Here is a 23031-nt window from a genome sequence, read left to right on the forward strand (position 1 = left end):
AAATACTTGGAGTGGGCAGAAAAAAAAACAAAATCGGGGTTGGCTTTCCACCCTGGAAGCAGATGCCTGGGAGTATCAATAACTTCCTTTCATCTTTCTAATGAGCCGTAACTACAGGTTTATTATCGCTCTCATTGCCTCCATCCAAAGGCCTGGGCATTACATAACATTACAGGCTTTTAGAAGACTCTCTCATCCAGGCAGACTTAAATAGCTTCTTTTTTTTAACACACACACAGAATCCATTTTATACAGCCGGATAAATTCCGAAGCGATTTCAGGCCGCGTATGTTTTTCGCTCAAGGGGTGCAGCAGCGGGACTTAAACCTGCAACCCTTCGGGTTAGGAGCAGCGGGCACACCGCTGCCATCGCCGTGCCCGCTCGCGCGGAGCAGCTGTGCCGCGGTGCCTCCTCCGCGGGACAGGTGCGGGGCAGGTGCGGGGCAGGTGCGGGGCAGGTGCGGGCCGCGCTTCAAAGCCGCGTCTTATCAATAATGCAGGCCCCTCCGGCGACGCCTGCACAATTAAGGAGGCGAATGAAAAGAGAGAGAGAGAGAGAGGGAGCCGCGGTTTTTTTCCGAGAGAGAGGGGAGGGGAGGGAGGGAGGGGGAGATGCCAGCAACCGGCGGGATGAATAATTCACAGCCCGGGCCTTCATCAGCTCAGGAGAAAATATGAAAAAATTAGGCAAAATTATCCGAAAACAACAAAAACAGGAGAGTGAGAAAGAGAGAGAGGGGGAGGAACACGAAGTGGAATAGAACATTCAGTATTCCTGCTGAACTAAACTAAAATTTAACTGTATTAAACTGGCAAATGAGGGTTATATGAGCAATCCATTGGCATGCATTCCTCAGTAGTTTAGCAGGCAGAACAATCTGTCTCCTGGATTTGTGGTCAGTTTCTGTCCAGCTCCGACCATGGTCCTTATAGGACCATTTATAAAGGTCACAGGTTCGATTCCCAGGTTGGACACTGTCGATATACCCTTGAGCAAGGTGCTGCATTGCTTCAGTATATATCCAGCTGCATAAGTGGATGCGGTGGAACAACTATGTAAAAAGTCATGTAAGTCGCTCTGGAGAAGCTAAATGCCTGTAATGCAATGTCACCTAGTTAAATAAAGGAAAAATAAAAATAGGGAATTAGGAATTACCTCTAGTTACCTGGTGATTTGTATACGTTCCTGCCGGTGAGGTGGGTTCCAAACCAAATAACGACTTCAATTAAACAAACGACCACTCGGGGGGGAGATAAGAGCCAGTGATCCAGTGATCCTCCTGCATCAGAAGCGGCCATATTTGTTCTACTCAGTGAATCAGTGGCACTTCCTGTTTTACTACCAGTGCAATAATGCCCACCCCCACCCCCTACTCAGTGAATCAATGGCACTTCCTGTTTTACTGCCAGTGCAATAATGCCCCCCCCACTCAGTGAATTAATGGCACTTCCTGTTCTACTTCCAGTGCAATAATGCCCGCCCCCCACTCAGTGATCAATGGCACTTCCTGTTTACTTCCAATGCATAATGCCCCCCCCCCACTCAGTGAATCAATGGCACTTCCTGTTTACTTCCAGTGCAATCATGCCCACCCCCACCCCCACTCAGTGAATCAATGGCACTTCCTGTTTTACTACCAGTGTAATAATGCCCGCCACCCGCTCCTTCCATTCCACCCATTTTGTGATATTACTAGCATGCTGCAAAACATGGCTGAACAAAAAAAAAAAACCCACCATGGTTTAGGACCCGGTGCGTCTGAATAATAACAAGAGATTTAATATCCAGCGTTCAGCGCTCGTCTATTTACATTCCCGCTCCGTGCAGAAGCAGAAATAAAATCTGATACAGCGGACCCACGGGGCGCGCTGAAGTCCCCTTACACGCGGAAAACAATCACGGGGAAAAAGGGAGATTTTATTAAAAACAGAAGGTTTTTTTTTTTCCATTATTCTTTTTGTGCGTTGTGTTTATGAGGGCATATGAAAAGTGAATTCATTTTCTTCGCCGGTGTGAGTCGGTATGACGCAGAGCACAATTTTTTATTTATTTATTTATTTATTTTTTTCCTCCCTCCCGCGCGACTCTTTGCCGGAACGCGATGTTCGTTTTTAACGCGCGGGTCGGGAGAGACGCGGGACGGGACAGAACTGCGCGGCGGGGCGGACGCTCCGAAAGGCCCTCTCGTCCGCGGCGACCCGCTCTTTCGGTAACCCGGGCCCATTAGCGCCTTGTTAGCGCAAAAAACCCCCCCCAAAAAACTAGGTCTTCCAGCGCTCTCTCGCTCATAAAACATGCATCTGAATGGCTTCTGCTGGGCGCTTCCCTTTGAACCAGTTCTGTCAGAGCGCGGCGCCGGTGACGGAGCCCGTCTTCGCCCGAGCCGCTAATTCGACTCCGTGCCGCGCGCCGAGGCGCTGGTCGGGGTTGCAGCCGCTAGCGAGGGGGGAAGAGCATTAAGCTGTAAAACACACGGAAGCCCCATTAGCCGCTCGCGTACGCCTCCTACTGGCAGGGTGCTGTCACTGTTCGAGCTCGCGAGGGAGCTTGGTGGCAGTGTGGCAGCGCTGGTTTAAGGAACTGGGCTTGTGAGGTTGCAGGTTCGATTCCCGGGTAGGACACTGTGGCTGTGCCCTTGAGCAAGGCACTTAACCTGAATTGATTCAGTATATATCCGGCTGTATAAATGCATACTATATATATATATATACAAAAAAACAGAAGTTGCGTAAGTTGCTCTGGATAAGAGTGTCTCCTAAATGTAATGCTCTAATTAAGACGATAAAATAGAAATGCTCTCTGTCTTTGATGCATTTTCAGTCAAAGCTGGAATTCTAACCCAGTGGAAATTTGACCCAGCCCAGGAGCGAATCTTTGAACAGCCAAAAAATAAATAAAATTTAATATCTTGATCTAGGGGTTTAAAATGCATTGTTGTGACATGGTATTTGGTAGCCTCAGATCTGTGGAGGTACTTCATGCAATCATGGGTTCTAGTGGTTATATTACACCTTTAACTTCCCTGAGATCTAATGTTCACCCTGTACCGAAGGCCAAGAACAAACAGCATTTCACGTTGGTCATTAACCAATATCATCTCCCAGAGCCAACGCAGGCCCTGCACTGTATGGAGAATTAACAAGCCGAACAGATGTGCTGTATTTCTCACAGCTAACACAAGCTGTTGGCCATAAAACCTCAAAAGTCTCGCTGCTGTCTGTCAGTCTGAGAAAGCCCAGCAATGTCTCCGGGTGATCCGCCATCTGCCGCGCGATAAAACGAACACAAACATGCACCGGCCGCCAATCAGCATCGCCCCTTTAAAGCTACGCTATGACCTCCCCCACGTACGTAGCACGCTGCTAACATTTTCAGATTGCAATTAACCCTTTGATGAGTAGGCTTTTCGGAATGTTTTCTTCTCTTCTGAAATTAAAAAAAAAAGTTAGTGCGGTAGAACTCCATTACTTTCAATTTACCAGTAGTGATTGTGACATCAGCATTAACTAGAATGTTCAGTTAAGAACATTCTAATCACATCCTGCCATTGCCCTTGACCCAAGGCACTGGCCTCAGAAGTGGAGTTGGTCCCTGGGCGCACTCTCTCTTGGTTGGCCATCGAAAACCATGATGACGTCCACTTCTGTCACACTGTGGCTGACCACTGATCCAAGTATCTCAGGATGAGTTATATGCAGAGGACAAATTACCTCAAGTACATCTTATCTCATCTTACACATTTTTCATCTTAAAGGGTTAAACAAGAATTCCCAGGTTCAATTAAAATTGCATGCTTTTGTGCAAAGTTCAAATGTAAGTATTTAATGAGAGGTTTGCATGTAAAATACATAAACATGTGAATCTTCAGAGAAGTCCAGCAGATGTCCAATGGAAGTTCGCGGACGGTTAAAGTAAACAACCCCCTCAGGGCAGAGACCTGTCAAGCGTGCGCAATGCTGCAGGAAAGTGTGGCTGGTGCAACTTTATTAGGCCGTGTTCTGGTGCGACCGCGCTATATACTTACGGTGACAGTCTTGCCTTTTTCTCACCCCTTTTAAAATCATATATTCTGAGTGCCTGTGCTGCACGCCTTTGACTTGTGCGGAGCCGGGTGCGAATCCAGACAAAATAAAAGCTGTTTCAGGAGGGAGAAACGATTTGCCAGGTAAGCTGTCCATGTAAGTGAAAGCCTATATTTATGCCATTGAGGCCTTCGTATGAAATAATAGACAGAGCTGCGGATAGCTGAGAGATCAGCGTTTGGGCTTATGGAAATGCACTTGGATTGAAATGGTTTCCCCAGACCAAGGACATGGCTGTATTTCCTCCCCTTATCTCCTCTGACATCCTAAATCCTCCATAATAGAAGTTTTATGGGAGACTCAAAAAACCCACCGTGTTGTCAGCACGTATCTTTCCTTAAATATTTCCCAACTTATTATTATTTTTTATTTTCTATGTGAAATAAGGGGCAGTAAAGTTATGGAACTGAAATACAAACCTGCCTCCTTCCCAGGTATCCCACAATGCCAGGTTTCCTGTTGGGGCATTGTGGGATACCTGGCAAGGGCATGGCATACAAATATACAGAATTGCAAATGTACTGTACAGTCAATCTTTTGGGAATTGGGCAACGGTGCGGACGGGTTGCTGGAAAGGCAAGGGTTTGATATTCACGCTTGTGCCCTCCGTGAAGACTGGAACAGGCGTGAGATAAGGGGTCACGATCAAGAGCATCGCCTTTAAACATTTATCGCGCAAGGCTGCCAAAAAAAGAGAGAGAAGGAAGACTGAGGCAGGACTGCGTGATGGCAGACTTCTCCGGAGTGGTGTTCTGCTGGAGGGCTGGAGTTTATGGGTGGCAGGTGAGGCTCATCGAGTGGCAGGTGAGGCTCATCGAGTGGCAGGTGAGGCTCATCGAGTGGCAGGTGTAGTATTGAGTGGCAGGTGTAGTATTGAGTGGCAGGTTGTAGTATTGCGTGGCAGGTTGTAGTATTAAGCGGCAGGTGTAGTATCGAGTGGCAGGTGTAGTATTGAGTGGCAGGTTGTAGTATTGCGTGACAGGTGTAGTATTGTGTGGCAGGTGTAGTATTGAGTGGCAGGTGTAGTATTGAGTGGCAGGTGTAGTATTGAGTGGCAGGTTGTAGTATTGAGTGGCAGGTTGTAGTATTGAGTGGCAGGTGTAGTATTGAGTGGCAGGTGTAGTATTGAGTGGCAGGTGTAGTATTGAGTGGCAGGTGTAGTATTGCGTGGCAGGTGTAGTATTGAGTGGCAGGTGTAGTATTGAGTGGCAGGTGTAGTATTGCGTGGCAGGTGTAGTATTGAGTGGCAGGTGTAGTATTGCGTGGCAGGTTGTAGTATTGAGTGGCAGGTGTAGTATTGCGTGGCAGGTTGTAGTACTGAGTGGCAGGTGTAGTATTGAGTGGCAGGTGTAGTATTGCGTGGCAAGTGTAGTATTGAGTGGCAGGTGTAGTATTGAGTGGCAGGTGTAGTATTGCGTGGCAGGTGTAGTATTGAGTGGCAGGTGTAGTATTGCGTGGCAGGTGTAGTATTGAGTGGCAGGTGTAGTATTGTGAGAGCAACCGGCCCGAGGCTTCGCAAATAAGCCAGGACTTCATTGTGTAGATCAGCGGTAGCTAACCATGTTCCTGGGGATCTACCGTCCAGAAGATTTTAATTTCAACACTAATTTGGCACAGTTCTCACTCTTCTGATTAGCAGCTTGCCGACAATCTTTTGCTGTTGAGTAAGGTGTGCTTTTGATTAGGGTTGGAATGAAAACCTACAGGACAGTAGATCTCAAGGAACAGGGTTGGTTACCACTGCTGCTGATGCATCAATCCACTTATTAACTAGGGGTCCTCAGTCTCATCTGAAAAGGGTCGATGTGGGTGCAGGTTTTTGTATTAGCCCAGTACTAAGTCACCTGATTCTACTTGAATAAAAATCACGATTAGTCAGTTAGTTGAATTAAGTGTCATATGGTAGGCTAAAACAAAAACCTGCACCCACACTGGCCCTTTTTGGGTATGATTGAGGACCCCTGCTGTAGACTAAATATACTTGGAGTTTTAAGGAGGGTGGGGGACATAAAAACGAGTGACTACAAACAGAATGCCAGGCTAATGGGTTTTATTTATGCTCTTGGAAAATGTATATACAGAGGTGGACAATCCAGGTTCAGAAAGTAAAAGTTCATCCCAGGATTTTGTTCCAGTCACCTGGATTTGCTAATGAGCACCATTCTTCAGCCAGGAGGTAGAGCTAAATCAGCTGGCTGAGTTCAGGGGTAGATTAAATACATGGCAGGACTTTTACTTTCTAACCCGTGGAATGTCCGCCTCTGTGTATATATAACATTAGGATGCAGATCTTCCTCTCTTTCATCAGTTACAGTGGTTTCCAAAGCGATATCCGCTGTTTTTCTGTTATAAAAATGCTGTAGCTGAAGGCTCAGCAAACAGCAATCTATTAACCTTTGATTCCCACAGCGGGGGCGTTTAGACCAATCAGCTCTGGAAAGACCCCAAACCATGAGCACACATCATTAGACCAAAAGTCCTCAAGTGACCCCTCTGGAGTCTTCGGGTTATGAGTGCGCTGGAATTTCGCCCAGTGGCCAGCTGTGCCGGGCACTGATTGGCCGGTACTCACTGTACAGGGGAGGACCGCGTGCGCCCGGAGAACTGTCACGCGCCGCTTTCACCACTGTGCCTCTGTCCGAATTTCTGCTTCTGTCCGAATTTCTGCTCATCAGCACAACCCTCACCTCAGGAACCTCGGCTGCCGATTCCGTGCCAACGCTTAGCCTGGAGCCTGCCGTGCTGAACGTGGCGTTTAGGATCCTATTGTGGGCACCTCTTTACCCTGCGCCCGTCTGAAACGCTCGGGACTGCGGGCCCCCCCAAAATTCTTACTGACCCCACCCCCGCAAGTGCTCGAACCTGGCCCTGTGGGAGGCAGCATGGTGGTCTGGTTCAGTAGCCAAGGCCTGCAGCCCACAGGACTTTGATTCCCAGGTCTGAATGGTCACTGGCAATGTCAAGGTCAGCCAAGGTCAAATCCTATGGTATCTACAGTATTAATCAAATTATACTTGCAAACAAAACACCCAACAGGGTGTAACACAAGATGGAGTGTGCCTGTATTCTTAGCAGAGTGTAACACTGCACAACGCTTTTAATTGGGGGACCAATACAGTAGAATGATTGGGGAACTGGATTTAGGTGGAGATTTGTTGTTCCCCTGAGCGAGGCACTTAATCTCAATTGCTTAAGTAAATATCCAGCTGTATAACAAAAGGCTTGGCGAGTCCCCCTGGATAGGTGTTTGCTAAATGCCTGAACGTAAACAAATGATCTGAAGATCATGAGCTGGAGGACCGACACCCTCTCCGCCAGAAAAGCTGAGTCAGACTTAAAACCCGTCTCTGCAGGGCGAGGAACTATTCTAAGCGTCTACGTACCCTTGCACTTACCCTCAAAATGAAAACTTTCTGAACTTCCTTTGACCTTTTTAAAAAACAAAAAAACCCTTCTTGCGCGATTTGTGTGGTCTTGTTTGTCTCGCTTGCTAAATATGTGGATGCAAATTTTGCATTCATTTATACCGCAATTCAAATCACTTTTTTTTCCAGAGTCACGGTGACTAAGAGCATCTGCTTAAGCATGCAAATGTAAACTAATACTGGGAAGCGCAGGGAAACAATGACAGCGTGTAAGACCGTGGAATGGCTTGATTTAAGAAGTCAGCGCACTGCTAAGGAGCCTCCTGACACGGCGTGACACTGCGTCGTAAAAAAACCGGCGTAGGAATTAACTCTTTGTTAGGAAAACGTTTTAAGATTTTTAAAAAAGAGGAATGCATGAGGCACAGCTTGAAAATAAGTTTTTCACAGCTGTGTCCGTGACTGGCAGCGTCGGAGAATCGTGACGCGCGACTGTGGAGCTCTGCGGAGCTCGGTGTTCCCCCTATCTGCGGATCAGAGAGCGCTGCTGTTCCTTTTAAGGTTATTGCGAAGGGAACGTCCCACATAAACGCGTCCCCACGCTGTTCTCCTGGACGAAAGTTTCCTGTCCACCCAGCAATGGCTGCTGACGTCGTCCCGCTTGCAGTTTTCCCCCTTATGCTAAAGGGATGGACTTGTTATTGTTCCAAAAAAAAAAAAAAAAAGATAAATGAACAGGAAAAAGGCCAGGAGGAAACTTTGTAAATCTGCAAGAGGGCAGTGGTGTGGCAGAGCGTTATTCACACACCTTATTATGTGGAGCCGTATGAATCTTTTGGCTTTATTTAAAGGGCAAAGCTTCGCCTGGACCTTTCTGCGAATTCTCCTTATCTGCGCCAGAGGGTAGATTGCACTTTTCCTAATGACAATCCAGCGAGCTCATTCGGTTTTTTAGGAAACTTAATGGACAGCCCGTGTGTGCCTCCTTTTTCAGGAGCACAAAAGCCTGCTCTTTCTGCTGATCATACAAGAAGCCCTCTTAAAAACCCAGATCGCCAGGTAAAAAGAAAGAAAGAAAAAAGTTTCACTGAAAAGGAGGGAATCAAAGTCATGGCAGAGTGGAGCCGTAGCTTGGGCCTGCGTCTGTGATTCACAGAGCAAAGACAGATTTTCAGGGCACCGCCGGGCTCGATCAATATGTTCACTAACCTTGTAATTAACTTGCCCTTGATCCCGCTGCTAACCCCTCCTCCCCCCCCCCCTTCCCCGCACCCCCCCGTAAACGCCACACTTCATAAAGTGGGGTGAGCTTTGATTTGCCAAAAAAACGGCCCGTGCGTAACGGTGTTTTGGTCACGCGTTCAGATACATTAATCTCTCCGTTTTTCGGCTCGACTGCCCCCCCCCCCCCCCGGGGGGGGAAACGGATCGTCTTTCCCAGGAGATAAAGACCAGGGTAGAGAGGAGATGGGCCCATGCGGGTCAAAGTGACTGCAAACGTAGCGCACTGTAGCGCAGCGGTTAGAGGGCTGCACCTGTACCGCGAAGCTCGGCCGGGGGGGGGGGTGGGTGGGGCGTTCCAGAACGATCTCGGACAGATACACACAGGGATAAGGAAAAGCTGTGGGACGGAGATAGAAACGGACACTGATGGATATCCGGCCAGGTCAGGAGAGCGCGCGCTCTGCGGCTAAATCGCTAAATGAGATTGAAATGGGGCCGTCGCTAAGCGCTAACCGCTAGCCGCTAACGGGTGACACGCGTATGGATTCGTTCGCGGGGTCACGTCCGAACACACGTCTTGTACAATCAGCAATCGACAGCCGCGATTCCAAGCATTCCGGTGATCGGCGACTGTAAATGGCGGATGCCTTTATCTGTCTGACCCAAGGTGACGTGAGAATTTGCGTCCTTCTCTCGGTGGCCTGGTGAAAGTCTGTGGACAGTGACATTTTTTTTTCTCTCTTTTGTCTCGGTTAGAAAATTGTCCTGAATGAGTTTGAGTTTGAGTTTGACTGGATGAAATGTTTTTACCTGACTTTTTGTAAAAATGTAGATTTTGTCAATGTTGTTGACTCAACTTTTGGCCGCTCAGTAAAACGTCCAGAGTCTAAATCGACTCTCATGGACTTACGTACGGTCCCGATTGGGCGGCTGCCGCACGTGCTCTGTCAGAGTTGAATTAACACCGGGGCGCTTTGCCTGTGCGCCAGTCAGAATTTCAGTTAAAACGAGGCTCGCTGCGGGCGCGCCGTCGCCGTGCCGATGTGCTTCGAATTGGGAAAACGGCGGGAAGCTGGGAAAATTAAACGCTCGCAAACAAACAGTTTAAGCGGCGCAAAAACAGAATTTAATTGCATTGCGTCGCGAGTGCAGACGAAATGAACGCAAACAAAAAATATCTAACTGCCAGAATTCCACTGTAAACATGAGATTAAGCACATGGAGAGAGAGAGAGAGAGAGAGGGAGAGAGAGAGAGGGAGAGGGAGAGGGAGAGAGAGAAGAGAGAGAGAGAGAGAGAGAAGAGAGAGAGAGAGAGAGAGAGGGAGAGAGAGAGAGAGAGAAGAGAGAGAGAGAGAGAGAGAGAGAGAGAGAGGAAGAAAAGAGGAGAGGGGGAGGAGAGAGAGATACAGACACACAGACGTGTGTCTGCGAGGTCTTTGTGGTTTTTAATGCGTTCTGGGTCCCTGGCACAGCCTACGGCTCTAGCACAGAGACTCTTGGACCCAGATGCAGACGTGCGCGCATACAAAAAAATGTCAGTGTGACCCACTGCTTGTAAAACGTCAAAAAGGAAGTTTGGCTTGACACTTACCCCCCCCCCCCCCCCCCTACACACACACCTCCCCCATCCATAAAAAAAGGCCTGATGTTTCATACGTCAGTTCAGGGTGAAGGGGAAAACCAAGAGGTCCAAACCGCTTCCCTCAGATGTCTCCAGAGGTGAATGTCTGTGTGCTTGAGAGTATTGACTGTAATTCTGGAGACCTTTATTTATATGCATTGAGTGGAATTAATGAGACAGCCCTGAAACACAATTAACCTTGGAGTCCCACCCCCCCATCCCCCCCCCCCCCAGCGGGACCCTCACACTGGTTCTCTCTTCCCATTGGCCGCTCACGCCGGGCTGGAAGCTGTGCTGAACCTGCCCTCAGGTTCCAGAACCCTCGGGGCTGTGATGTCACTTGTGATGTCACAAGGAGGAGGTGAGGCATCATAATGGGAACTCTGGGGAGCTCCCTGTGGGAGACAAGTGGCCAAAACCGGGCTTCGTTGTTGAAGCTAACTTCCTGGTGTCCTTGAAAGACATTGCTCTCTAGCACCAGTGCTGTTGGCTCTAGTGTAGGTGTTTCAGCCAACCTTTTAAATGTAAGTCAATGGTAACAATATGGTTGAAATACAAAGTCAATAATCAATAATGCATGTTTGTCATCTGGAGGACTTGAGTTTTAAAAGTAGGCATTCAAGGGCCTGTGGTGGCTAATGTGAAGCTTAAAACCTGCGCTCAAAAAAGAGGAGTTGGTAATACTCTATAATTCATATTTAATTAACTCATTTAATTTTTACTGGCACTTTTGCATCTTTTTATGCAGTGAGATCAAACTGCTCTGAGCTTTTCGGTACGTTGAAAGCCAGAGACTCCCCTGGTCTGACCCTCTCTCTTCTGTCGTCTGTTTTGGATCCGCACTTTCAGAACCCCACGGCCTTTCGCCTGCCTGCAGAACCGCCAGGGTTCTCCAACCCGTGGGCTTCTACATCCCAGAATCCCCGGGGGGAGAATTAACATGCGACCATCAAGCGATTGTGACGGGGCCCATAAATCAGAGCGTCCGGATGGTACCATAGAGGCCTGCTGCGCTTACGAGGCCGTAGAAGGTAAAATCCGAAGGCATGCATCCCTTAACCAATCAGAGGGGACCTGGAGGTGGAGAGAAGAGCGGCCTACCTCTGCAGCCCGAACATTGCCTCTACAGCCTCCAGCAGGTAACGAGATCGAGCGGGAGATGCACTTTGCTGACGACAGGCTTCGCCTCCGCCCTCACACTTGACTAACCCCTCATACACCTGCTCACTTCCTGTGAGGCAGAGATAAACGCCCCCTAGAAGTGAGCCATAAATAGCGGAAGTAATGTTCTGGTAAACAGACGAAATTAACCGGCATGCCAGTATGTGAGGTGTTTCTGGGTGCAAGTCAGTCCAGCTGCTGTGGATCTTACTTTAAATAAATAAATAAAAAATCAGAGGAAGACAGACCCTTTATCAGTTCTCACACTGGACATTAGAACCACAGCTTACACATATGGAGGACGTTAATGATGTGATATACCTAAATCACTCAAAGTATGCAACAAAGGCCCATAATGGGTGGATTGAATAACTGTATCTCTGACAGTTTCCCCTCTCCCCTAGCCTGATTTTATGTGAGGAGAATAAAATATAGGTATGCACTTAGTCCATCAGTGCCCAGAAGAGCCGGTTTACTGTGGTTTAATGTGCTATGAAATAATTTACTGAGAGCAAATGCTAATTATGTCAGCTGGATACTATTCAAATGTCTCCTCGATGATTTACCTTCCATTACACATTTATTTGGACATTTAACACCGCAAACTGAAGGCCGTCCACGGGAATCAATATGCCATTACTACTGCATCGCTAAGACACATACCACAAGCAAAACCAATTTTATGATCAGCGAAAATAACAGCTTCAGTTCAGGGTGTCAGTGTTTTTTTTTCTCTCTCATTTTTTTCCAGTTGAAATGCTTCTAATGGGGATGCAGAAGAAATTTTCACTGTCTTCTAAAGATTGAGTCACAAAGTGCTTTGGGCAGTTACGAAGGAGGACGTTCTTCAGTGAATTTTGATGCAGGGTGGATCACGTAGCTTTGTGGGAGCTGACGTTCGAGGGATGGTCAGAGATGAACGCTCGAGCATCCCGCTATTTTTAAACGATGTTTCCCCTTCATTTTCTCCTAAGTTTCGTATGTCCAGTCTTCTGCAATCGAGCTCACGCTGCAGTTCTCTGCCACCGATGTGGGAGCGTTTGGACAAGCGGGTTCTCTCCTCTGGAACGTTCCCGTCCTGGATGTGGGATGCTTGATTGACCAGTTGGGGGTAGCTGCAAAACAATGCAGATGCAAATCCCTAATTCTGGGTGATGCAACCCGCAGAGGCACCACCACAAATTTCGGTCCCCCTGAAAATGAACAAAAACATTGGGCCCCACCACCCCAGAGCATCCTATGTTCTGCTATTTTTTAAGGGGCTCCCGGGGGAATTAACCTGCTTGTCCAAGCACTCCCACATCGCACCCCTGGTTACCCATCACAGGCAGCACTGGTAAGATCGGGATAAGATTTCAGACCGCAATACTAGGACTAGTGCCTTAATTGGACAAACCACCCAACACCCCCAGGCCTTGCATTTCTCCAATAAAAGTAACTAATCAAGACAGAAGACAGGGTTGGGCCTGAAGGTCCTTCTCATTTGAACACTGTTCCAATTAATTACCTCAGGTATATGTATAATGGTGAATTTATAACGGTAGTGCAATGTTTTTAAAAACTGCAGCAGCATTTCAAACTCTTGCCAGTTTCCATGGTAATATATATTTTTTTATTTTTTATTTTTTATTTTTTTTACAATAGATTACACAAGATTTTTTATTCTAGGATAATGCGACAACCCGTGAATATGTTCTGTTTTTTGGTTTTGTTTTTTCCAAATCCTGCTTTTTAGGTGAATTCAATTCACCTTTCCCACACGGTGGATAAATTATAGTTTTCCCTCCTTTGACTGCAGTGTCTCCCCGTGGGTTCTTTATCCTCTGAGCAGACGATAATAAAACTCAGCCGGTCTTCTGTCTCTCAAAGTCCTCAGAGACCGGCATGCAGCCCCGCACTGGCAATAACAAGTCACAGATGAATTCTCTGTAACCTTTCTGCTAGCGTGCATCTTTTTAAGGTGACACAACCGAGTCTGCCATAGCGTTGAGCTAATCACTGGCCCAGGTCTTATTGAAGGGAGCCCAGTTCGTCATGCTATATATCAGCTGCGTCCCAGACCAGGAAACAGTCTCTAGGTTGTACAAGTGGCAGGCTGCCACAAGTCGTCTTATCTGTTATATATATATGATACCGGTCCCTCATTAAAAAAAACAAGTTCATGTAGGGTTGGTACCAGTGCAGGTGGTTCTGTTTTGGGAGCTGCCTCCTCATCTACACACACACACAAAAAGGTATGCCAATACCGTCCATACTGAATTCCAACATTTTTGTGCTGTCCATCAATAATAGGATAAGTATGCATTTTGGGGTGCTGGAAATTCGTTGAATAGATACAAATTGATCGTGAGAACCAGTTGGCCTAGTGGAATGCTGAAGCACTAGACCGGCCGAGAGGTGGTTTCTGTTGGAATATTCTTTCATCCTTGGCCAACTCCACAAGGTGTGCAAATCAATGGTTTTTTTCAAAGTCATTTAACACCCAGACCAGGGTCAAAAGGGCGCAAAGCAGTTAGCCTACTCATGCTGTGTGTCACGGTATAAATATTGTTGCAGGTGCTCTGGAGTCTCTGAGTTGTTATTGATACTGGGAGTTGTGTGAGCAGTCATTGATTCTGTGGGTTGTTTGACCGGATGTTGGTTCTGGAGTTGTTGGGACAGGCTTTGGAGATGGACCTGCAGCAGCGGCCCAACAGTTGAGGAATCGTCTTTAGGGGCCAGAGATGTAGGAATGTTTTTTTATTTTTATTGCTGGAGTTATTGAAGCAGTCCTTGGCGCTTGGTTCTTGGAGTTGTCGTTTGACCCATTAGCCACTGGGGATGATGTTAACGGAGCTCTGCAAAGCGGAGTATCAGGATGACAAAGAGGGGCACTCCAGCTGGGCCCTGAACCTGTATTTTTATGGCTAAATGTATCTGTGTTCAATTTCACCCTTTTTTACTTGAGTGGTTTTTCTTTAAGCGTTATTCAAAGTTATAGCCGTAATACCGTTCTCTAATTCCATTCTTTAACCCGCTAATCTGGCGGAGAGAACGAATCAGAAATATATAAGGGAATATAAATAGATTTCAGATCCCTGTATGTGAATTAAATAGGCTTGCAGCAGAAGTTGAAAAGAGGAGGGTAGAACTTTAATTTATTTAATAGAGAGAAAAAAAAACAGTCCTTCATTTTCCATCCTAACACACGGTCCATTGTAATTAACTTTAGCTTGCCAGCTCTCTTCACCGAAATCAAATAATAAAGATATTATCCATAAATATTCTGTGTGCTTATCGGCAAGATTTCCTTTAAAAGATCCCATCGGTTACGAACCGCTACAGCGTACGGGGGAGGCGGGAGGCGATGAGGCTTTCAGATATTGAACATTATCCTTCATTAAGATAGAATAATAACGCCAAAATAAAAGATATAAGAAATTAGCCCAGGCGTGTTCTCTCTTCTTTCGTTTGCACTGACTAACGCTCCGGCGAACCCCGTCTGCCGCCTGATTAGCATTTCAAACACGACCTGGATCCTCTTCGCTCTCGGCACACGCTCTCGACTTCAAAGCAGATCCCGAGATGAGCTTATTATACGTTTTTTTTTTTTTCCAATTCCCCCCCCCCCCCCCCCGAAAGTACGCTGGACAGATAGGGAGAGAAGAAAAAAGCCGTCAGCTTTCGTCTCGCGCGCGGTTCTCAGACCTGGCCGGACCCGGCTCTCCTGCCCGACTCCACCCGTAGATTATTTTTGCATTAGTCCGTCTTAAAACCGCCTCGGGGGTTGTGGAAGCCGGCGCACTTTCAGAAGAGGAATAATTAATTCTATGAAAGTTCTATTTTTACTTTTTTTTTTTTTTTTTCTCTCCCCTTCCCCCGTGAGCCAAATGTGACTGCCCACCTTTTCTCGTTTTTTGATGAACCCCCGAAGCAACGCAGTCACAAAACTGTGAGCCGTAATCAAAGTAATGAGGTCACCCCCCCCCCCCCCCCTTAATTACGCCCCTGACCTCCGGAGACCGGCAGCCCCGTGCCGTTTGACCGCGGCTGCGCTCGGCGCGAACGGGTCGGGTGAGGAGACCCGAGCTTAAACGCGCTCTCAGCGGAAATCAAAGAGGGTCGGCTCCCCGGGACACCCTCGTGCCGCTCGCCCCCGTTCCTAAAAGGGTGAGGTCCTTTCAGGATTAAAAGTGTGCCAGGTCTAAATGTGAGGTCTCCGAAGCTAAACGGGCCTGTCAGTCGAAAGTCACGGCCAGCATACTTCCTTCCTTGCTGATATGCAGTAATAAAGTGCCTTTGAGTCCACTAAAAACGCTATATATAATAAATGTATTATTATTATTATTAATATTATTACTTAATTCCTTGCTGATATGCAGTACTTCCTTTCTTGCTGATATGCAGTACTTCATTCCTTGCTGATATGCAGTACTTCATTCCTTGCTGATATGCAGTACTTCCTTTCTTGCTGATATGCAGTACTTCATTCCTTGCTGATATGCAGTACTTCATTCCTTGCTGATATGCAGTACTTCATTCCTTGCTGATATTCAGTACTTCATTCCTTGCTGATATGCAGTACTTCATTTTTGCTGATATACAATGCTTCCTTCCTTGCTGGTATACAGTGTTTCCTTCTGTGCTGATATACAATACTTCATTCCTTGCTGATATACAGTGCGTCCTTCTGTGCTGATATACAGTACTTCCTTCTGTGCTGATATACAATACTTCCTTCCTTGCTGATATAATACTACATTCCTTGCTGATATACAGTACTTCATTCCTTGCTGATATACAGTGCTTCCTTCTGTGCTGGTATACAGTACTTCATTCCTTGCTGATATACAGTACTTCTTTCCTTGCTGATACAGCTGGTCTATAATACGTACTGCCCATGTGGCACAGAAACATAGTCTCCATAGTCCTCATAAATAGTTAATAGTACATTTTAATGAATATATTCTTATGGGCCCATGATGCAATCTTTTCTCCACGTATGAAATAAGTAATTTCAATACATTGCGGTATGGGCATTTAGCAAACATTGTTATCCAGGATGATGTACACACCTTAAACATTTTTTGACAAGAATTCATTTATACAGCTGAAAATATAAACAAGCCCAGTCCCCTAACCATTATACTACATTACATTATGCTGTATTGCTGCTGATAGCTTTAGGGGATAGCTGGGGGGTGAGGGGTGGGTTGACACCTGAACTGCTACTGTCAAAAGAGGTATCAGTAAAACTATGATATAAAAAAAAAAATATGCACAACCCCCCTCCCCCCTCCTCCCAAACTGTTCAATACAAAATAGTGCATCGTATCCACCTTTGATGTTGTGGCAGGTGTATTCTTTATTGAAACATGTTAAATAAAAACCAAACAAATTGTTATTGCTTATTGTACTGATGGATGTGTGACACAAAATGGGCAGAACTGCCACTAATGCATGACTGCAGCTGGCTTAGTCACCTCCACTGGCCGTGCTCCAACTCCTCTATCAAAAATGTCCTCTGCCTAGTTTCCTTTTAATTCCCGCAAGGAAACACTACTGTCTGTGAGTTCATTCCCTTTTATTATCTCAGAGAGAAGACCATCATCCAAATAAATGCAAAATGGAGGCCTGGCTAGACCCGCTGCAAATGAAAACATTTCCCATTACTGATCTGATCTAAGTGCTGAATCACACTCAATTTGTGTTGCTCTTTTTGGGCAGAGAACGGGCAATTCAGAAACAGGGGGGAGAAAACATGATTTAATTCAGGACAGTGTCTCCTGCACAACTTTCAAAAATAGTTTACAAGAACGGGAGATCTTTTCACCCAAGTAAATACGTCTTCAAATAATTTTCAGAACACATGAAGAGGTAGGCCTCATGAGGAAAGCTTCCTGCTGTGCTCTGTGCTTGCATCTGCTGGTCGTTTAATTGCAGTGGGGTACTAGCGTAGCATAGCAGTTAAGCAACAGGGCTTTTAACTTAGTGGTTACAGGTTTGAGTCCCAGCAGGGGAGCTGTTGCATCCTTGTGCATGGAACATAACTTGCATTACTTCAGTAAAATATGCATGAAAAAGTCATTTGTATATTTTGCTGTACATACAAGCGACAGTTAATTGATGAAATGGCTCTGTAGGTAGGGTACAGGTAGGGTATAGGAGGAGTACAGGTGTAGTGTTGGAGGAGTGCAGGAGGAGTACAGGTGGAGTACAAATTGGGTACAGGAGGTGTATAGGAGGAGTACTGGTTGAGTACAGGTGGGGTACATGTGGAGTGTAGGAGGAGTGTAGGAGATGTACAGGTAGGGTACAGATGGGATACAGGTGGAGTACAGGTGGGGTACAGTGTGAGCCAAGCAGACAGAGCAATGTAGCGCACCTTTTTGAAACTTCAAAAGTGTGGGTAGCAGGGGAGTGGAGGAGCCAGAGAAGGTTACCAGGTTTCCCTTCAGTGAAATTTACCCATTTAAATGAAGTACTGTCCAGAAATACTTCAAAGCAGCTGAACTTTCAGGGGAAATATATCTGGCTGAGGAAACAGGCTGCAGAGTGCAAACAAGTTATTCTGAGTCCAAACTCCACAGCCCTTTCACATTAATATCCTGCACATTCCAATAAAGTCCTATGCACACAATCCACTCGCTCAGCGACACTGTTTTCTCTCGGTACGTCTCCATAAGCTCCGGGTCTGTGCTGTGGGAAAAAAAAGAAAGGAAAAAAAAAAACACTCAGGCGCTTGAATAACATTTTCACTCCGGTCACAAATGTAATTTTAAAACCCGCGTCGGTATCGATACATCCGGGGGGGGGCTTTAATTCAAAAAGCGGAAGAAAAAAAAACCCAAAACATAACGCGACGCCACGTGGGCTTCCATTCGGCGCCGGCTCCGGTGACCCACGCCGGTATTGATTACGCTGAGAGGTTAATTAGCCGCTGCTCCTCGGGATGAAGATTCATTACCGAGATCTCGGCGCCTGAGAGGGAACAGGTGTGTCGGTTAATTGGCACTGAATACCTAATCGCCCCTTATGAAGTTTCTCATTATCGGCTGCCATTTTTTTTTTTCCCCGGCGCCAAGATCGTCGCGATCGCGGGCAGTCCAGGAGCTCCGCAAGCGGGTCCCAGCGTTAATCCCAACGTTAGCGGTTGAAGACTAATTAGACGCATCGGCACTTTGTCCTGGGGGGGTCCGCTGCGCCGTGGGGCGGGTTCGAATCGAGAAGCGGCCGCACGTGGCTTTGGGGGCGCGTTTGGTTTCGTAAGGATAGCGGAGCGATGGGGGGGGGGGGTGCGGAGGTGTGGACCTTTCTGATTGGTCGGCGTGCACACCACACGTGGCCGCTCGATAGACCACGAGTGACGCTATCGATCTGGAGATTGACCCCCCCTACGCCCCATCCCCCGTACCACCTGATGAGCTAGGTAATGAGGGGAGGGAAGGGGGGGGGGCGGTCTTGGATTGGGGCTTGCCTTCCTGCCCTTCCGGGGTCGATTTTGTCAATCTGTTTTGAGCCCCCTGCTGAGGACAAATTAACTGCGATGGACGTGGGGAGGAAGTGTCGCGTGGATGCGGTCTCTCCGACAGGAAGCCGCGTCTCCGGGCGGGAGCTGTCGCTCACGGTCGTCGCCGGGGGGCGAGGGCGACGCAGTCCGGTTGTCAGAAGCGATGCGATAAGGAGAAACGAAAACAGGCGTACGCGTGCACAGAGAACCGCGACAAAGCGCTCTCTCGGTCCTGCGGGAGGCGAAGTGCCCGAGGCAGGGGAACAAAAAAACCAAAACAAAAACAGAAACAGGGGAGGTCCGTGTCACGGCTCCCTCTGCGGGTCCATATGTCCGCGCGCGGGAAGACAAGCCGGCGGAACCGGATGGGCCGTGTCGGCGGCTGACACCGCGCGGCGGGGCCTTATGGAGCGCCGGGCCGGGCCGGGAGGGGCGGGTACCAGGCCCGTGTCAGGAGGCAGGGCCCCATGTGGGCCCCGTGTGGGCACTGTGTGGGGCACTGCCAGCTCCCTGCCCGAACGGACCAGCCGTCGCACTGCAGCGGCGGGTTGGAGGTACGGTGGCGTGCGGGGGCTCTAAATGGACACAGGGTGTACACAAACTCCCCCCCCTCCCCCCCTCCCCCCCCCAACCCTGCTGGCCCGCAGCAGCACCGGCCGGTCAGGCTTACGCTGGCATCTGTATTCTGGGGTGTACGAAACAATGTGGCCAGACCAGCCCTGACCTGTTCGGGCTGCCTTGGAGAGACAGGCCCTCATTGCAAAAGGAGGAACATGCTCGCATGCACACGCACACACACACACACACACTCACACACACAGTTACACACACACACGTGCACACACACACACACAGTTATAAACACACACACGCGCACACGCACAGTTACACAAACACACACACACTCACACACACAGTTACACACACACACATTTACACACACAGACACATATGCACACACACACGCACACACCCACACGCCCACACACAAACGCCCACACACACGTATGCGCAGATCTCTGTTGACACAAATAATCTGTTGGCTGAGCCCGGCGGTGTTTGTCTGACGCGCGCTGATAATCACAGTAAGCAGGAGCGGCGGCTCTCCGCCAGGCAACCAGACGAAACGATAGCGCACTTTTAGCGCCGCGGCGGGCTGTGCGCCGTCACGATCTCCGTTCGCGAAATTAAACCAGCGCCTAAACAGAGGCGGTTCATTAAAATCCGGGATTCAAATCTCCAGCCGTGTAAATCAGAACCTGATTTCATTTTTGGTCCCTCTCTCTTTAAGGTGAAATTATAGAAAAAAACCCAGCGATGGATTTGGCAGTGTAAAAGTATGTTCACATCGCTTTACACCTGGGCTGCTCAACCCTGTTCCTGGACAGTAAACGGTCCAGTGTTAATTCAACTCCAACGGAGTACATTTGGTCCCACTCTTTGAATTAACACTGGACATTTTACTGCTGGGAGAGCTACCGTCCTGCATGTTATCACTCCGTCCCAAACAAAGCACACCCCATTCAACAGCTAGATCACAGCTGCCCAGCCCTGTTCCCGGAGATCTACCGTCCTGTGGGCTTTCACTCCGACCCAAACGAAGCACACCCCATTCAACAGCTAGGGCACAGCTGCCCAACCCTGTACCCGGAGATCTACCGTCCTGTAGGCTTTCACTCCGACCCAAACGAAGCACACCCCATTCAACAGCTAGGGCACAGCTGCCCAACCCTGTTCCCGGAGATCTACCGTCCTGTAGGCTTTCACTCCGACCCAAACGAAGCACACCCCATTCAACAGGGAGAGATCTCAATGAGCTGCTAATTAGTAGAGTCCGGTGTGCCTTTAAGGGCAAACTGAAACCTTACATGACAGCAGGGTTGGGCAGTCCTGCTTTACACCGTACATGCAACCCGGACCCCAATAATCTTTCAGCATGACAAGGGAGTCATCCTCATATGAACCTGGCATGACAAAGGGATCCCATATTTATTTACATTTATCAGAAATTACAGCATTGTGTCTGGCTATGAATAGTTATATCCATTCTTCCCTCTGGTGTAGTGTCGCTGGATGGATGGATGAAAGTTAACTTTTTTGAAGAGTCAGTGTTGCAAAAGTAACTATTAATATGGAGCGCCAAGCAAAAGTCATGGTGTCAGTACTGCATCCCATTGACACAGAGAGAAACATTCATGCCTTCAGGTGGCCATTACATACAAACACTCTCTTGAAACCAGCTTACTGTTCCCCTAATTCACATTCTTCAGGTTTTCATTAGAGCTGTGTTTCTTAAACCATGGGGTTGGGACCCCAAATGGGTCGCGGGAGTGTGTGAGGTGGGTCCCGGAATGAGCCTGCAGTTCACTAGGCTGTGCTAGTGTGTGAATTTGATGGGTCCCTGAAAGATATTAAATGTCTAAATTGGATTCAGATATTAAAAAGCTTTTCTAATTCGGGTTCCTATATTAAAAAGCATTTCTAATTTGACTTCCGATATTAAAAAAGTTTAAGAACCAGTACGTTAGTGTGGAACACTACTCTTTGTGAAGGGGCCTTGCATCGTCAGAGGAGATGTTCTGGATCTACCCAAAGGTCTGCTTAGTCATGTTCAGACCAAGACCTAGGTCTGTGTGTGTGTGTGTGTGTGTGTGTGTGTGTGTGTGTGTGTGTGTGTGTGTGTGTGTGTGTGTGTGGTGTGTGGGGGAGGAGTAATCAGAAGTGGGCTCAGATCATATCATTTGAAGTTTGATTACCCGATAAGATACAACTGTTCAGCGATAAAACAAAATAAGACTTCAGTCCACTATACCATAGAATTACATCTGTTTACTCTGAAAATATAGATTTGCATCTCAGTGTAACAATGGGCAGAAGTGGTAATGGTATAGCTTACCCTTAACAACATGGTCATTCGGTCCATAATTCAATCGCATAGTGCCGCAGCCATCTACAGTGCTCTAATTCTCATTACGTTTCATTACAATCACTTAGCAGCTGCTCTTATCTATTCCTCCCCGAAGCATTCCCCTGCGTGTACGTCTGTAATGGAGCAATTCATAACAGAGTCTAGGACGGGGCATCCCATGTTCAACACAGTGACAGATCTGAGTGAAAGTCAATCAAGGTTAAATCTTGCACGACGGGTCAAGAGAAGCTGTATCAATTATCACATGCCAGGGGGTAAAACGAATTTGTGTTTTACATTCAAGCTCGATCTCGGAAAAAAAAAAAACGAAAAAAAAAACATCCCTTCCCTCATAACCGCGGATTCTTTTATCGCTGTGCAAAGCACCGGAAATAAATCAGGCTTAACGGGTTTGTACAGCAGCCGGGAGCACCTTCCCACACCACCGCTCCGCTCAAGGTAATCAATTTCATCAGCGGTCTCCACGGACATGCTTCCTGGGTTGCTGTGATACGGTACGAGTGGGCCGACTTTTGGCCGGAAACACGGAACGCATCAGTGCCCGTCGTGAGACTTGCCAGAGAGTAGGCCAATAAGCCTTCGCAAAAAAACAAAAAACAAACAAAAAAAACTGTCCGGAGCCAACTGGCATCTCCAGGGCTCCTTATACGGTAGAACCGGGCTGCTCACTTCAAGGAAGGCCTCAATCCAGCAGGGGAACTTTAAACCTCAGATCCTTGCATAGACTTAAACCGGCTTCCTCCGGCGAAATGAAGACAGTGAATATTCCATTAGAGTCATTAGAGTGTCCGGCTCTGACAAACATCTGCAGACTGTGAGTCGCCATGCTATTGGTTTTGAATAATCTCCTAAGACTTCCTGTAATGGTAAAAAAAGCTCATCAGGATGCTGGTAAATATAGCCAAAAGTATTGAGTATAAATCCAAAGAGTTTTTTGTGCAGTTCTGGGGACTGTACTACAACAAGGATATAGAGGCTCTGGAAAAGGTTCAAAGAAGGGCAACCAAAGTGATTCCTGGTATGAAAGTTATGAGGAAGGACCTACAATGCTTAATCTCTTCAAGCTTAGTAAAAGGAGACTTAGGGGTGATTTGATTGAGGCTTTTAAATTCATAAAGGGGATTAACAAAGTGACCTACAAGAGATTCTTCCGATTGA

General features: G+C 47.4%; 1 long non-coding RNA gene across 4 annotated transcripts in view; it reads left to right on the top strand.

Annotated features, from left to right (window-relative positions):
* Positions 1-23031, top strand: part of LOC135262707 (uncharacterized) — a 121772-nt gene that overhangs the window by 35905 nt on the left and 62836 nt on the right. For 2 of the 4 annotated variants that reach the window (XR_010332301.1, XR_010332300.1), the window contains exon 3: positions 11144-13420. This is a non-coding gene — a long non-coding RNA (uncharacterized LOC135262707). Of the gene's footprint in view, positions 1-11143; positions 13421-23031 lie in introns of those variants that run through there. The other 2 variants (XR_010332303.1, XR_010332302.1) reach the window with 1 other exon arrangement.

Source organism: Anguilla rostrata, chromosome 9 (assembly GCF_018555375.3).
Source record: "Anguilla rostrata isolate EN2019 chromosome 9, ASM1855537v3, whole genome shotgun sequence".
Classification (NCBI taxonomy): Eukaryota; Metazoa; Chordata; class Actinopteri; order Anguilliformes; family Anguillidae; genus Anguilla; species Anguilla rostrata.